This window comes from Plecotus auritus (genome assembly GCF_963455305.1).
Source record: "Plecotus auritus genome assembly, chromosome: 12".
NCBI classification, from domain to species: Eukaryota; Metazoa; Chordata; class Mammalia; order Chiroptera; family Vespertilionidae; genus Plecotus; species Plecotus auritus.
In genome coordinates, this window is record NC_137778.1 from 2693820 (window position 1) to 2709522 (window position 15703).

General features: G+C 56.1%; 1 protein-coding gene across 4 annotated transcripts in view; it reads right to left on the reverse strand.

Annotated features, from left to right (window-relative positions):
• RXRG (retinoid X receptor gamma) overlaps window positions 1-15703 on the reverse strand; it is a 159127-nt gene that overhangs the window by 53881 nt on the left and 89543 nt on the right. Inside the window, exon 1 of one of the 4 annotated variants that reach the window (XM_080647290.1) lies at window positions 7413-7459. The exons of the other annotated variants lie outside the window; for them this stretch is intronic. The gene's annotated coding sequence lies outside the window, so the exon portion shown is untranslated. Of the gene's footprint in view, window positions 1-7412; window positions 7460-15703 lie in introns of those variants that run through there. 4 annotated transcript variants of the gene reach the window in all.

Sequence of the window (15703 nt, forward strand, 5' to 3'; positions counted from 1 at the left end):
TGTTGAGCACAGGTTCCTGGGTCCTGCCTGGACCCCCTGCATCGGAATCTTGGGGGCTGGAGAATGCCTGGACCCGTGTATCTTCAACACGCTCCCCAGGCAACTCCCGTGGGCAGTAGATCTGGGAAACCTCAGCCTTGCAGGATGGTACCCGAAGGAGGCCAGACCTTAACAGCGCCGTGCTACGGTGCCCCGGCTGCTCCTGGAGCCGAGGGCCACGCTGTGAGGCCAGCGTTCACGCCTGCGCATGGCCTGCCTGAGGCCTACGGTCCCCGCTGCTAAGTAGTGAGTCCAGCTTAGCAGCCAGTTCTTCCGACTCCAGATCCTGGGCTCCTTCACTCGCCTCCACCTTGAGCTGCAGTCCTTGGCTCTGGCGAGCAGGAGGCCCAGTATCTGGTCAGAGGAACGTTCTGGAAATGGATTGAGTGTGGCGGTGAGGTGGGACAAGCTGGTGTTGGCCTGCAGCTACAAGTCTTGGAAAGACCTCGTTGGGAGAAAGTGGGCCCAAGAGACCAGAAACAGCCAGAGCATCGTACCCAGAGGGACAGTGAGGAGGTGCCCCTGGCCAAAGCAGCCCAGGGCCTGGTCTGAGACAGGGCTGGAGGGTTTGAAGGGCGGACGAGGTGGCATCTGAAAACCCTTGCTGAGGGTGCAGGGAGGGAGCTCTCCGGCTGCCCGTGACTTCATCCTTGAGCGGCTGCTGCCTCTCCAGGTGGAATTTCGGGCACAATCGGCAGGCCGGGTCCCAGATACTTAGGGACTGCAGCCTTTCTGACGCCAAACCCAAGCCCACGTGCGGAGCTACATTGCCCTCCTGCCTCCGCCCTGCACTTTGGGTTGGTCCGGATCCACTGCTGCCTCAGCCCAGAGGGGAGAGCTGTGAAACCAGGACTTCCCCGTGGCGTCCTGGCAGATGCGACTAGCTCCCGAGGACCCCAGGCCCCAGAAGCACAGCAAAGAGGAGGAGACCCCACCAGCCCAGCGAGGCGTTCTTGCATAGCCACTATTTTCTCACCGCTGGAGGGACAGGGATGAGCTCTCTGTACTTCAGTGAGGGAGTCAGCCGCCTGGTGATTAAGAAAAGCAACTAAAATTATTGTTAAAATGAACCACCCTCTTCCTGGAGGGTGGGCAGCAGACTGTTTTCAAACTCGCACTCATTGGTCAGCTTGCCAGGGGTAGACCAGGAAGACGTGAGCAAGGCAGCAGCCAGCCTCCCCCAGCCCCACCGTCCTGTGCCCCTGACAGTGGCCTCCTCATCACAGCTCTGATGTGACTCTATGGCGCCCCTATGGCCCACAGAGGTGTCCACGCCACTTGCCATCCCCTCCCCCAAGCCCGTCAGCCCTCCTCCCCCAACTGAGTGCATTCAGCCTCCGGAGCAGTACACAGAGGACTCTCCCAAACACGCCTCGCAGTCCTGGCTCCCCTGCCTGTGCCCAGAGCTGAATCTGAGCCTACCCGGCCTGCCGCCTCTTCCTGACCCTCCCAGCTGGGCCGCCTCTGAGGCCTTCTGTCTTGTCCCCGCTTCTCTGTGTGTCTATGTCTCGCCCTGCTCTGAACCCCTCACCCACCTCCCAGCAAGGAGGGTCCTCCATGCTGATCCACAACCAGCTGGCCACGTGGCCTTTGGGCCCGGGGCCCTTTGTGCTTTCTCAGAGCCCGCAGAACGCTACCGCTGACTGTGCACCATGCGAGCCCACCCCCAGCCCTTCACTTTTGCCTGTTTTCTCAGCCTCCACGAGGGCAGGCCTTGTTGTGAGGAGGCGGGACCTCAGTTCCCTGTGGGGGTGAGCATGTCACCCACACATTTAGATCAAAGTCTCTTCTCTAGGGCCTCTCCATGCCACACCAACCCACCCCTCAGCCAAGGTCAACCTCCCTCTCATCGCTCCACTGTAAACTGCTCCTCTCCAGCAGCGGCACAACTACCGTAATTGTACAACGGCCGGTTTAACGCCTGCATCCCTCCACAGACAGAGGCCCCATGAGGGTGGGCCCATGTCTCTTATTCATCCCTGAATCCTGGGCCATTGTCGGCAGGGAGGAGGCAGTGGGTGAATGGATGGAGGGCATTGGCCACCTTGACCGTCCGACACTCCCAACTGGGCTTTGTCCATGGGAGGGGCTCGAAGAAAAGAAGACAGGGAAGAAAGGAAGGAAGGAAGGAAGGAAGGAAGGAAAGAGGGAGGGAGGGAGGGAGGGGAAGATATGAGGAAAGGAGGAAAGTTTGTCTACTGGGAAAGTCAGCCAAGGCCAGTGATGGTGGGTCAGTAATATCACATTTAATTCGAAAGCAGACACATTTAGTCCAATACATCAATAAATGATATTGAGCACTCACTCTGCATAAAGCGTAGAATTCTTTCTCTGTGTGCCTGCCCCTCTATCTGTGTGTCTGCATGCCTGTCCCTCTGTCTGTGTGCCTGCCCCTCCGTCTGTCTGTCTGTGATAAGAGAAGTGGGTGTGGAGACAGTGAGGGTCTGGTTTGAGTCCCAGCATTGCCCCTGAGTGACTGCGTGATCTTGAGCACTCAGACCCCTCTGACTGTCACTTCCTGTGTCCTTGGCCTTTAAAATGAGCCCCGAATTCTTCGCTCACAGGGATACTGTGAGGACTGGAAGAAGGTGTGGACCTGGGAGCCTTGTGTCCAGTGTGAGGTGTGACATGCGCGAATACTCAGTGCGGATGGAAAGGCCGGGCATGAGGTGTGACCGGAGGGTCTCGGCACCGGAGCAGTGGGTGCACCCCAGGGTGTGAGGGCCACGCTCTCTGCCCAGACAGGTCCCCGAGGCTCCCGAGACACAGGCCCTCATCTTGTCAACCGGCTTCCTAATAAAGAGATTGTCTTAATGGTGCGGGGTGCCCTGGTGCTATGGTAACGGGCATTACAGGGTCTGGAGGAGGGAGCAGCTCCTGATAAGAACGGGGAGCCTGCAGATGGAGGGGGTGGGGACACACACAGATGGGGCAGAGGAAAATGCGCAGGACAGACAGTCAGCCCCGCGGGGGACGCACAAAGCCTCCCTCTGGGTGGCTCTTCTGCTGAGCCCTGCCGCCTGGAGGGAGCTTAAGCGCCGCCAGATTGCCGCCGCTAATGCAGTTTAGAACTTCTGTCCTTACGCTGGGAGCCTCATACAAACATGGATAAGCCCTGGCCAGGTGGCTCAGTGGGTTGGAGCATTGTCCCGTATGCCAAAAAGGTTGTGAGTTCAATCCCCAGCCAGGGTGTGTACAGGAGGCAATGATCCTTGTTTCTCTCTCTCTCTCTCTCTCTCTCTCTCTCTCTCTCTCTCTCTGAAGCTCAATAAAAACATACCCTCGGGTGAGGATTTAAGAAAATCTGCATAAAACCAGGTCATGATGGTTTTAGCCATGCGTCCCTCCAACGTGGAGAGCCAGCGAGTGTGTGCACTGTGAATAAAGGGTCAAAACGAACGCTGATCTCCATGCCATCGAAGTCCCCCCAAGAAAACACCCTGCCTGTCTAAGCACACACCAGGAGCCGACCACGGGAGGCATGTCAGAGGGCGAGGGGGTGGGTTCCTGCCAAGGGAGTCCGTGCGTCCAGCCCGGGACTGGGGCCACCTCAGCTTCTGCCTGGGGTTCATTTCAGGGTCCTGGGCCACGGGCCAGCCCTGAGATCTCTGGGTTTCTCCATGAGAACATCTGCTCACAGACACGTTTTAGGATCTGTTGCGAAAAGAGCATCATCTCCCAGCGGTCCCTAGCTGTCTCCTGCTGAACCTTGCCTCCTTCTGTATCCCCGCCTGTCCCAGCCGCGGAGGCCCTGCGGCGTCCCTGGTGGGGAGCGCGGCCTCCGTTCCCGTTGATCCTCTGGTTTGGGACCTTCCGTAAAACAGCAGGTGCCTCAGGGGCAAGTTGAATGTGACTGTTTCCGTGTTTGTTGACCACACAGATGCCCCGCGGTTGCCAGGCTGGAGGACATGTGTATAAACAAGAGGAAGATCTAGATCAGGACACTGAGCGGCTCCGTGGCTGCCAGGATTCGGGGGCACTGGGCTGGCGGGTGGCTGTGTTTTTTTGCCTTTTCTATGGTTTTTAAGACTAGATTTCTCTTCTTCCATTAGTTAGGAGGAAACGACCTACGAACCCTTTCAATATGGATTTAAATGGCTTTGGATTTTTTGAGAAATATTCTTTACACAGGAACAATGAGGATCCCATCATGGAATTTTAAGGTGACTTCTGTTTTCTTCTGCAAACCCCTGGTTTGTTTACAAGTTCTCTATTACCTTTTCCTGTTACTTATTACATTTACAGTGAGAAAATAATTTATAATTTTAAACAAAGATATTCTTTTGTCTTCTGCATCGTTTGTTTTAGCTACTGGCAAATCACAAACCATATCGCCATTCCTCCTACATTTCATTTCATAAGGCAAGTAGCTCAGGAACCACAAAACAGCCAGACAAGCCTGAACTCCTCCCCGCCCTGAGAAAGCCACGCGGTTGGAGCCCAAACCCTAGGTTTTATGAGCATCCCCTTGGACTGCCCCTGGGGGCCCCTCACCTGAATGAGACTCTCATCCCATTAAGGAATGAATCTCTGCAGCTCCCCTCTCTCCCTCCCCCCCCCCACCGCACTCCCTCCCACCCACTCATTAGCCACCTGCTTTCCATGTCCCTCCAAAGTCCCTAAAAGACACACCATCAAGAGTCTTGGACCATGAAGGCCACTCCTCTAGCCGCCGAGTACCGGTATGAAATGTGTGAAATCAGAAGCCCAGGTTCAAGTCCTAACTCTGCTCCTCACACCACACGGGACCTCAGGAAACAGACATCCCTCTCTGACCTTCCTGCTCTCACCTGGGAAACGTGCGTGGCAGTGGTGACAGGGAGATCTGTGGAATGATAATCTGTGACAATGAGAGGGTTGTGAAAAGACGTGGACACCCATGGCAGGAGCATCAGTGCATCCTGGGTACTCGGTGAAAGGAAGATAGATCCACAGATGTTCTTATCCTGAGAGGACGTTCAACTCGGAAGCCAGGACCTGGGGGTGACCAGCAGGCCCACGGACCCTTTTACTCTTCTCCACATAGAACGCTCAGCAGGTTAACCCCCTGGAGGCCAGGCTGACAAGAACTACATACACAAGTCAGGACTGTTACTCTGCCGCTCTCTGACCTGTGACCATCCTCAGCAGCAGCTGGAGGCGGAGTGGCGGAGCTCAAGCTGCCACAGACAGGAAGCCCGCTCCTTGCTGAGGCCGTGCAGAGTCCAACAGAGTCAAGAGGCATGGCTCCCAGCCATCCGCCCTCCTAACGTCCAATTACTTCTCGTCGACTATCTGAATTTTGTATTTACTTATCCCGTTGTGTCTGCACCCCTAAGACTACAGCATGGGAACAGCCACCTGTCATGACCTCAATTGTCTCCCATTTAGGAAAGAGACCTGGAAAGCAAACAGGACTCCACACCCACAGAGGACATTCACGCTGGCTTCAGAAATTAATGCTTCCTCTTTTCTTCAAAAAACATGAGCGGGCTTGCAATGATCACTGGGTATTTGAGAAAAACCAACCTCACAGAAGAATCCAGATGAATAAATACAGCCCTGACCCCAGAGAAAACAAAATAGAAGAGAATGTTTTGAGCCATTCTAATTCAAGTGCTCTGAGAGATTCAGGGAGATACGGCATTCACAAAACAGAAACGGTTGCTAGAAAAATAAAACATTCAGGGAGCAAGAAAGAATTCTTGGAAATTAAAGACACAATTGCTAAAGAGAAAAAGGTCAATTGAGTGACTGGAAGACAAAGTCAAAGAAACATTCCAGACCACAGATAAAATACAGACATAAAAATTCCATGAGGCAAGAGACTCAGAGGATCAAGCCAGGAAGTGCCCCGACAATATCATGAGAGTTCCAGAAAATAAGTACAGAGAAAGTGGGAGAAAAGAATGGATGGATGGATGGATGGATGGATAGATGGATGAATGAATGAATGGATGGATGGATGGATGGATGGATGGATGAATGAATGACAAATGCCTGGACACAAAATACAAACCAGGTCCTCCACCCAAATATGGCCCAGCTAAAATTAGAAATGCCAAGGACCAAAACCAAAAACGCTAAAAGTTTAGGAAAAAACAAAACTGGTTACCTATAAGCAACACATACCAGATTGCCATCACTGGAACCGTATGCTAGAGGTCAAAGCAGAGAGGAAGTCTCCTTAAACCTGGAATTCTAGGCGGAAGGGAGATGCTGAGACACGCAAAGGCCAGAAATTCCACCTTTGGCGCATGCTTCTGTGACCATCATTTGAAAGCATCCTCCAGCCATGCGAGACAGAACCCACAGAGTGAAGAGAACAGGCCGGGAGAGTGGGAGGTCCGGGACGTGAAATGAGCTGAAATGCTAGAGCAGCCCTTTCCAGGGGCCCAAAGAGTAACCCACACATTCGAGAGGGAGCCGGAGGCCTCGGGGAAGGATACCTCATGAGTCCAGAAATGGCCCAGCCAGCATGGCTCAGTGCTTGAGCATCAACCTATGAACCAGGAGGTTACAGTTCGATTCCCGGTCAGGGCATATGCCTGGGTCTCAGGCTGGATCCCAGTGTGGGATGTGCAGGAGGCAGTAGATCAATGGTTCTCTTTCATCATTGATGTTTCTCTCTCTCTCTCTCTCTCTCTCTCTCTCTCTCTCTCTCTCTCTCTCTCTCTCTCCCTTCCTCTCTGAAATCAATAAAAATTAAAAATAAATTTTAAATATCTAAAATTTTAAAAAAAAAAGAGTCTAGGAAATGTCTGGCAAGGACAAGATGCTGGGCGAGCTTATTGATAAGGTAAAAGAACAGCACTGTTCTGCAGCAGGAAGAAAAAAGGTAGCTAGAAATACCAGGGGGAAATAGTGAGCAAAGAGCTGTAAGAAAGTCCCAGTCCATGATGACTGCCAACGGGGAGGGCGGTTGGAGGTCGGCTGGAAAAGGTGAAGGGAGTAAGCAGTACAGATTAGTAGTTACAAACAGTCACGGGCTGTCAAGCCCAGCACAGGGAACGTGGCCAATAGTATTGTAGTCTCTGTGTGTGGTGCCAGGTGGGGACTGGAAATAGCTGGGGGACCACTCTGTAAGAATATGATTGTCTGACCACTATGTTGTACAGCTGAAACTAATACAAACGAATATTGAATGTAAACTGTAATTGAAAACTAAAAAAGTTTTTAAATATTTAAAACACACTCAATAAAAGTTAGTTGCCAATAAAAAACAATTTTAAAGGGAAGTCCTCATCTAAGTATATAAATGTATCATGATTCTGAGCATAGAAAACAGAATCCACAACTGAGGTTGACCTGGGTGCATTCTCCTTTAAATGGAGGGGTTTTAACAACATGGTGTTAAAAGATAAACTGAGGCACATTGAATGGTTAGAGTTTACCTGAGCAAACATGGGTTCCAATCAGGCAGCACCAGTCAGGAACTAGGGGAGAGGCTTTTATAGAGCAGAGAGGAAGCAAAGCAAGGAAGTGGTCTGATTGGTTGAAGCTTAAGTGGTTGCCCAGTTGGCTGCTTGTGATTGGTTGTCCTCATTGACTCTGGCTAAGGTTTTGGTTGGCTTGTGCAGGCTCTTCTCAGCCTTGCAGGTGGACCTTCAGGAGCATGAAATGAAATGCATCAGGATGAGAGGATGCACACCTGTCAGCTGCGGGAGCTCCCGGGCATTGCCCCAGGGCAGGGACAGGTGCAAAGTCCCTGCATCCCAGGCCCGTCCTCCCGCAACTGGGGGGTTGGCCTCATAGGAACACTATCGTTTTCATGTCCCACATGCACTTCCCTTGGAGCGGTGTGTGCTCTGGAAGGTCGCCTGGCCCAGTGGCTCAGTCCATGTGTTCTCACCCTGGCCCCTCCTCACCCGCCTGGCCTCGAGTTCCCTCCACCCGCTTCACTCCTCACCTCTCAATACACCCTGCTCCTGAACCCTTCAGCACAGACTCTGCCTCCCTCTTCTTATTACTTTCAGAAAACTCTGGAGGTGGAAAGAAATTTAATAGGTAATAATAAGGCTTTCTATTTTTAGAGCTTCTGCCTTCTGAGCAACCCGAACGAAGAAAGCCGCAGCTGGAAGGGCGTGGGGGAGGGGGTTGAAAGGGTCTGAGAAAGGTCTTCGAGGAGAGTCCCCAGCCACAGGCAGAACCCTGGACCTACTCAGGCGGCGCTGGCCTCCCCTGGTCTGAGCCTGGAGTCACAGGCAGGCCCACGCCTGAGTCTCCACCTCCCGAGCCCTCCCACCCCAGCCAGACCCCGTCTGCAGCCTCTCTCCCGACTGGTTGTAACAGATTCAGAATGTTCTCCCAGCTTCTAGTCTCTCGCCCAGCGGACCTCCAAGCCTCCAAGCCAGAGATCTTTCTAAGACACAGCCCTGCCACGCTTGGAAGGCGAGGTGCAGTGTGCAGAGTGCTAGGGGAGACAGCGGGGTGGGCTGGTGAAAGTGTCCCAAGGCGGGGCTCAGAGGAGCGGAGGAGGTACCCAACAGAGTGGGTGACAGAAGGCCACAGCCTCTCAGGGCCACCCCGTGCCTCACCTCCAGCGGAGAGAGCCCAGAGCTGAGGCTGGGGCTGGTGGACGGCAGGGCAGGGTGGGGAGGGGTGTCCGTCAACTCTCCAGCTTCTGCGGAGGACGGGCTTTCTGACCACATGCTTCTCCGTGACATCATGGCTGGTGACCTTTGGGGCCGGCAGGGTGGGTCCGAGGGGACGGGCACAGGCCGTGATTCTCTGGTGGCCACAAAGGGTGGGATTGTGAGCGGCCCGGAGCTGGGGAGCGGCGTCAGTGGGGACAATGTCTCTGGCGGGACTGCGGCCTCCCTGCCCTAGGACATCGCAGGACTATAGTGGACCTGTTGTCTTCGCTCCTTTTCTTGTAAAAAGCACATTGTTGAGCACAGAGGCCGTGTGTGTGTGTGTGTGTGTGTGTGTGTGTGTGTGTGTGTGTGTGTGTGTTTACGTGTAAAGACGCTTGGAAAATTGCATTTTGCTTTTAGAACACATGGCGATGATGTGGGGTGGAAAACTCGCAGCCCATCCAGCAGGGAGAGGCCATTCTGCTTCTCAGAGGGAAGCCTGGGGAGGAAGGAGGGAGGGTAGGAGCGGGGAGGGGGAGAGGGAAGGGGGAGGGGGTACTTCCGCTGATGCTCCCAGAACACCAGCAGCACGGAAGGGCGGGATCGATACGGATTGAGCTCGCGTGATCACCGCTACAGCCAAATGCCCGGCGCTCACTCAAAGTAATAGCCTTAACCACTCACGGAAATAACTCAATTACATTATTGATTCGGGGTTCCAGCCACCTCCCCACAACCTGCGACACGAACATGCCACAGACCCACACGTATTTCCTTGTTGTTGTTGTTGTGCTTCTTTTTAAAAACAAATGTCACTGGCCAGGCCTGCTCCAGCAGCTCGAAGATAAACAAACTTCCGTCTGCTTGTTACAGGCGCACTAATCGCTCGGCGCGCCTGCCCGGGCTGCGTGATGCCAGCAGCGTGTCTCTCTCTCTCTCTCTCTCCCTCTCTCTCTCTCTCTCTCTCTCTCTCTCTCTCTTTCTCTCTCTCTCTCTGCCCTCCTCCCGCAGAACTAAAGAGCCCCAGGCACTCACTCAGCCCAAACTGGTTCACAGAAAGAAATAACAGAAATCAGCCCTCCCCCTCCCACCCCCTCTCCCGCACCCCCAGCGTTGTCACTCCTCGCCCTGCGCATCATGAAGAATCATGAAATCCTTGCACCTCTTCCCACAGCCCCTGAGCCCTGGGTCGGGGCTGAGCGCTCGCTCGGTATTAGCCCTTCTCTCCCCTGCGTTGCTGTTCTCAGACTTCCCTCGCACCGGCTCCTGTCTCCCACTGCAAACCTGTCTCAGATTTTAAAATCCTCTGCTCCATCACCCTCTCTGCCCCCTCCACTTCCCCTACCCCCGCACCTTGGCTCTCTCTTCTCTTCTCTTCTCCTCCCCCACCCTGCTTCTCTCCGAAGAGTTTGTCATGAGCATCCGCTCCCCCACCCCCCCACACTCACGTGGGTGGGCACAGGAAGGGGCAAGGCCAGGCTGCTGTCCCCAGAACGGCCCCCTCTCTGGGCTGCCCAGTGGGAACGGCCCAGGCCTGTCCTCAGGTATCCAGCTGCTGAAGCAGGGACACCCCAAAACCAGGTAGAAGTGGGGCGTCGTTCAGCTGCTTCAGAGGGAAGGCCACCAGCACCTGTCCTCCCGGCCCCGCTCTGCTTCCTGAAGGAAGAGTCTCCGTGGGCAGAGCTGCTCCTGGATGGGACCCTCCTTTTCCGCATGAGAAACACGAGCAGCTTCTTGGAGTCACACGAGCCTCTCTGCTCCTGCCGCGAGACTGGCAGCATGCTCCCTACTGAGGCAGGGGAGAAAGGACCACAAGCTCCGGACACCTGCTATGGGCCAGGCACTGTTCCAGGAGTTGGGGACCCGGCGTGAGCAGGACTCACCGGCAAACTCCCCTCAGGGCCTCACATTCTAGCAGGGGCCAGGCCAGGGGCGTGTGCAAATGAAATCATTACAGGTTGTCCAAGTGCTAGGAAGTGAAACAGCACAAAACGGGTCCAGGCTGCCTGTCACTACTTGAGCCAGTTGAGCAGAGACAGGGTTGAATCACATACGAGTGTTCATTCCAATCCTGCTGGCAGCGTGGAGAGCACCGGGCCGCCCTGTAGATCCTGCGCTCCCTCCCCTACTGGCCACGATTACACGTGGATGAGGAAGAAGGCTGCGTGCAAGCGGGAGGGGCAGGAGAAGGGCTGCAGGGTCCTTCCAGGATCTTGAAGTTCAATAACAAGGTAGTTAATTTTCTATGATGCTGAAACGCAGCTCTGACCATTCCTGGGGCTGGAGAATGGTCAGCGTTCCTGAGGCAAACTCCCGGATGGGGGTCAGGGTCCAGGCACAGCAACCAAATCAAAGCGTGTCCTTGTCCCTGATGTGTTCTCAAAATGTGTTTTCTTTCCCGAGCGATGGACCCATCTGGGCCCGGGCGTCTGTCTGTGTCCAGCCCTGCGTCTCCGGGCAGCGTCCTCCAGTTCCCCAGGGTCTGCAGGAAAGCCTCTGATCTTAGTGAGTGCGGTGAGTGCTCCTTACAGCAGCGTCCTGTTCTTACTGCCTGCCCTTCCCCCGTCAGACGGGATGAGCAGGGCGTCCTGGGTGGGGCAGGAAGGTCCCGCTGAGGTGGGTCATCGAAGCTGGACCTGAATGACGGGCTTGAGGACAGAACTGGGGACGGACCCTCCAGCCACACTCACAATGACGACCCCACACTTTCGGTTATTGTCACAGTGATTTGCACACCAGGAAAACGAGGCTCTGGGAGTGAGGGGGTGTGCCCAGTGGCAGCTTCAGATGCACGGGACTGACACCTTCCTCCCGAGGGACCTGTCCCTTCTTTCTAATAAGAAGGAGCTGGGAGCTTGGAACCTGGGCTCGGCCATTTCCGCTGACCTTCTTTGAGATCCATGTCCAGGTCCCGCAAAGCACAAGAGTTGAGCACCTGCTATGTGCCCAAGGAAGATCCAGACTTTTCTTAAGGTTCTTGGAAGACAAGCCAGGGCAGGCCCAGCGCCCAGTGCAGTCAGAAGGACGACGAGGCTGTGTCCTTTGACAGGAGCCCGGCCTTGAGCTGGGCCCACAAGGACAAGCCGCACGGCCAGGCCGAGGAGCAGCGAAGGTCACGCCCAGAGGAGCTCAGGAGAAGGCTGCCTCCCTTAGAGATGCTGGGGCTGCAGAGGCGCCAGACCCTGCGGGACCTGCCACACGAGGAGGCAGAGGCCTGGGCCTGATGCCCTGCACTCGTCCAGGGGCTGAGGGCCTCTGAGTGTTTCTCGTGGGCCTGAGTACTGCTCCGAGTCCTGTGACGACACTCAGAGGTGGGGGTGCCACCACCTCCGCTGTCAATAACTCCTTGAAGGCCCCCCAGGGCTTATGAGACAACTGAAAACCAGCACCCAGCCGCAGGCCGCAGGGAAGACGCATGGCCAGGTGGCCGCGCTACAAGGGAGGGCTCCCTGGAGGAGGTGGGGAGGGAGCCAGATTGGCAGAGCAGCAGGGAGGACGTTTCAGACAGGCCATGAACAGCGCCCCGAGGCCAGCTGGGGAGAGGCCGTGAGGCGCGGGGATGGAGCCTGGGGGCCAGAACACCTCCGGGTCCGGGAAGAGGGGCTCACTGAAGGCTCTTGAGCAACTTTCAAACTTAGCATGCAATGCCTCACCTGCGTGTAGCATTTTCCAACATTCAGGTCACTCCACACACATGACTTCACGGGACTCTCACACCACCCCGTGAGGAACAAAGTGACCCCTGCTCTTCGTAGCGGAGGAGGCGATGGGAGGCGTTGAAATGACTCGCCCGAGATCACACATCTGGGGGGAGGGACCCGAACCAGAGCCCCCACCCCTACCCCACCCCACCCCCCCACCCCCGCCCCGCTCTGTGGAAGGGGACACAGAATCACGGAAAGGGCGTGGCTTTTGAAACCAGACACATCCGGGTTCCAATGCCTGTTCAGCCAGTGACTCTTAAGCTGTGTGGCCTCAGTTTCTCCTTTTGAAAATAAGGACACTTCAGAGAGAGGCAGGTATGTTGTGAGACTCCTGGCCCCACCGAGCTGTCCCACAAACAGGACTTCCCTTCCTCCTTTCTCCCGACCCCAGCAGCCACTGCCCTCCCCGTCTCTCACTGGTGCACATGAAGCTGGAAGGAAGATTCCACCCTCACGGCCACACCGCGTGGACACGGCCATGCTGAGGCCCCATCCCAGCCACGCGAGGGGTGCACCAGCGGCAGGGGGCAGGGGCGCTCAGCCAAGCTGCAGGTCCCCTCGGAATAGGCTGCCACCAAGAGAAGGGCTGGGCCCCAGACGCCGGCGGCGGCCTGTGACACTGGACGACACACGGTACTCTTTCTGGAGAGAGTAGGCCCCAGTTTGCTTTTTATTTATTTTTTAAACAAACAGGATTTATAAGCCCAACAAGCGACGGCTTAGAAACTCACCCTGACTTGTTATTTGGAATAAACACCAGTTCTGATCCTAGACAAGCTATTGATGCTTTGCGGAACATTTTCATATGCACCATGCACTTGATCCTCAGGCGGCGACAGGGAGACAGGCCGGCTGTACTGTTCCCTCTGAGCAGATGGAAAATCCAGGGCTTAAGGTGGGGTAGGGGTCCCCAGAGCTTAAGGTGGAGGTGAGAGCCCCCAGGGCTTAAGGTGGAGAGTGAGGGCCCCCAGGGCTTAAGGTGGAGAGTGAGGGCCCCCCAGGGCTTAATATGGAGAGTGAGGGCCCCCCAGGGCTTAAGGTGGAGGTGAGAGCCCCCAGGGCTTAAGGTGGAGGTGAGAGCCCCCAGGGCTTAAGGTGGAGGTGAGAGCCCCCAGGGCTTAAGGTGGAGAGTGAGGGCCCCCCAGGGCTTAATATGGAGAGTGAGGGCCCCCCAGGGCTTAAGGTGGAGAGTGAGGGCCCCCCAGGGCTTAAGGAGGGGGGGGAGGGGCCCCCAGGGCTTAAGGTGGGGCTGAGGGCCTCCCAGGGCTTAAGGTGGGGGGCAGGGCCTCCCAGGGCTTAAGGTTGGGGTGAGGGCCCCCAGGGCTTAAGGAGGGGGGGAGGGGCCCCCAGGGCTTAAGGTGGGGCTGAGGGCCTCCCAGGGCTTAAGGTGGGGGGCAGGGCCTCCCAGGGCTTAAGGTTGGGGTGAGGGCCCCCCAGGGCTTAAGGTGGGGGTGAGGGGCCCCCAGGGCTTAAGGTGGGGGTGAGGGGCCCCCAGGGCTTAAGGTGGGGGTGAGGGGCCCCCAGGGCTTAAGGTGGGGGTGAGGATCCCCTAGGGCTTAAAGTGGTGGTGTGGGGCCCCTAGGGCTTAAGGTGGGGGTGAGGGCCCCCAGGGCTTAAGGTGGGGGTGAGGGTCCCCTAGGGCTTAAGGTGGGGTGAGGGGCCCCTAGGGCTTAAGGTGGGGTGAGAGTCCCCCAAGGTTTAAGGTGGGGATGAGGGCCCAGAGCCCAGCTCCTGCCCCTGGGCACTCTCCACCCGCATCCAGCCATTGGGAGGCTGGGCTCCGACGTCTGAAACCCTTCATCCCCTGGTCTACTGGTCATCAGAGACGCCCGTGAATGGCTCATTCAACTGCTGGGCACCCATGGGGTGGGGGTAGTCATTTTGCGAAGTTATAGGAACTTGGGCACACCCTGCCAGTGTCCTGAACCCGACAGGGTCCCTCAGCCTCCACCTTCCAGCGGCCTGATTGCCCAGCCCTCGTGCAGGCTCCGTGAGCTCCTGGTGCTGTGGACCTGTCGGCCCCACCCCTAGGTCCTGTGTTAAAGTCCCACCCCCTGGACCTCAGAACGTAACTGTGGAGACGAAGCCTTTACAGAGACCACGTTAAGGGAGACTTCATGTGGACCCCAATCCTACCTGACCTGCGTCCTTGTAAGAGAGGAGATTGGGACAGAGGACGCAGTCGCGAGCACAGAGGGAGGAAACGTGAAGATGCAGCCAAAGGGCAGCCGGCTGCCGCTGGGCAGAAGAGCCCCAAGACCGCCCGGCCAGCGCCTGCTTCTGCAGGAGGCTGCTTGCTCAGATGTCACCTCACTTCACTGCTCATGAGGGCTTCAGGTGGGGGTGAGGGCCCCCGGGGACGTTCCTCAGTGTCCCAAGGTTCCCTGTGAAGACACGCTGGGCCAGTGGAAGCCCAGGCCCTCGGTTCCCCCTGTCGCACCCCAGGCTCCGCGCAGCTTTGAAAGGCCAGGGGGGTCCGGACTGCCCGCCTCTCTCTCTCCAAGGTTAGCCTGGTCCTCCCAGGAGCACTGTCACCGCTAACCCTTCACTGGGATCTAGGTAAGGCCTGTGCTGTAGAGAAGAATGGTTGCTAAGTCCTAATCCTATCCCTCGTGGGCTTTCCGAGACTCTGACACGGACACTGCTGACAGCTCAGAGCATCAGCGCTGATGAGGTACTAGGCGTCTGAAGAAGGGATCGCTGAGCGCAAGGCTGCCGGGAGCTCCCGTCAATCTCCGTTGTTGTTGATCCTCACCTGAGGATATTTTCTATTGATTCTTAGAGAGAGTGGAAGGGAGGGGGAGAGACAGGGAGAGAAACATCGATGGGAGAGAGACATCAATTGGTTGCCTCCCACATGCGCCCTGACAAGCTGGGGATCGAGCCTGCAACTGAGGTACATGCCCTTGACGGGAATCAAAACCGGGACCCTTCAGTCCACCGACCAACACTCTATCCACACCCACTAGGGCTCAATCTCTATTTTTAAAGGGACATATTTATAACCTCTTCCTCGTGGGCACTGGTTCACGGGCATTTTAATAGACTGGCTATGGCAGCAAAGTGACCGGACACAGGGTGGCCTGGTTGCCCGCAGAGCCCCAACCACACTTTCAGGAGAAGCTGCTCTGCCACGGGGTCTGGTTCCCAGTCCCCGGAGGGGATCTGTCACTTCTGGGAGGGACCAAGGGCATTGGGGCTTAAGAGGTTTCGTGAGGCTGAGAGAAACCTTCCCTGGAAACCTCTGATTTAATTCTGTTGGACAAGTATTGTTGCACATCTAACACACGCCAGGCACAAATTCGTGGTTGGAGACACTGTTCTTAGCAAAATTATTGAACACAATTGTCGGAGCTGGAAAGATCTCAGCGACGGTGTGGTCTGATTCCTCACACTAGAGACGCG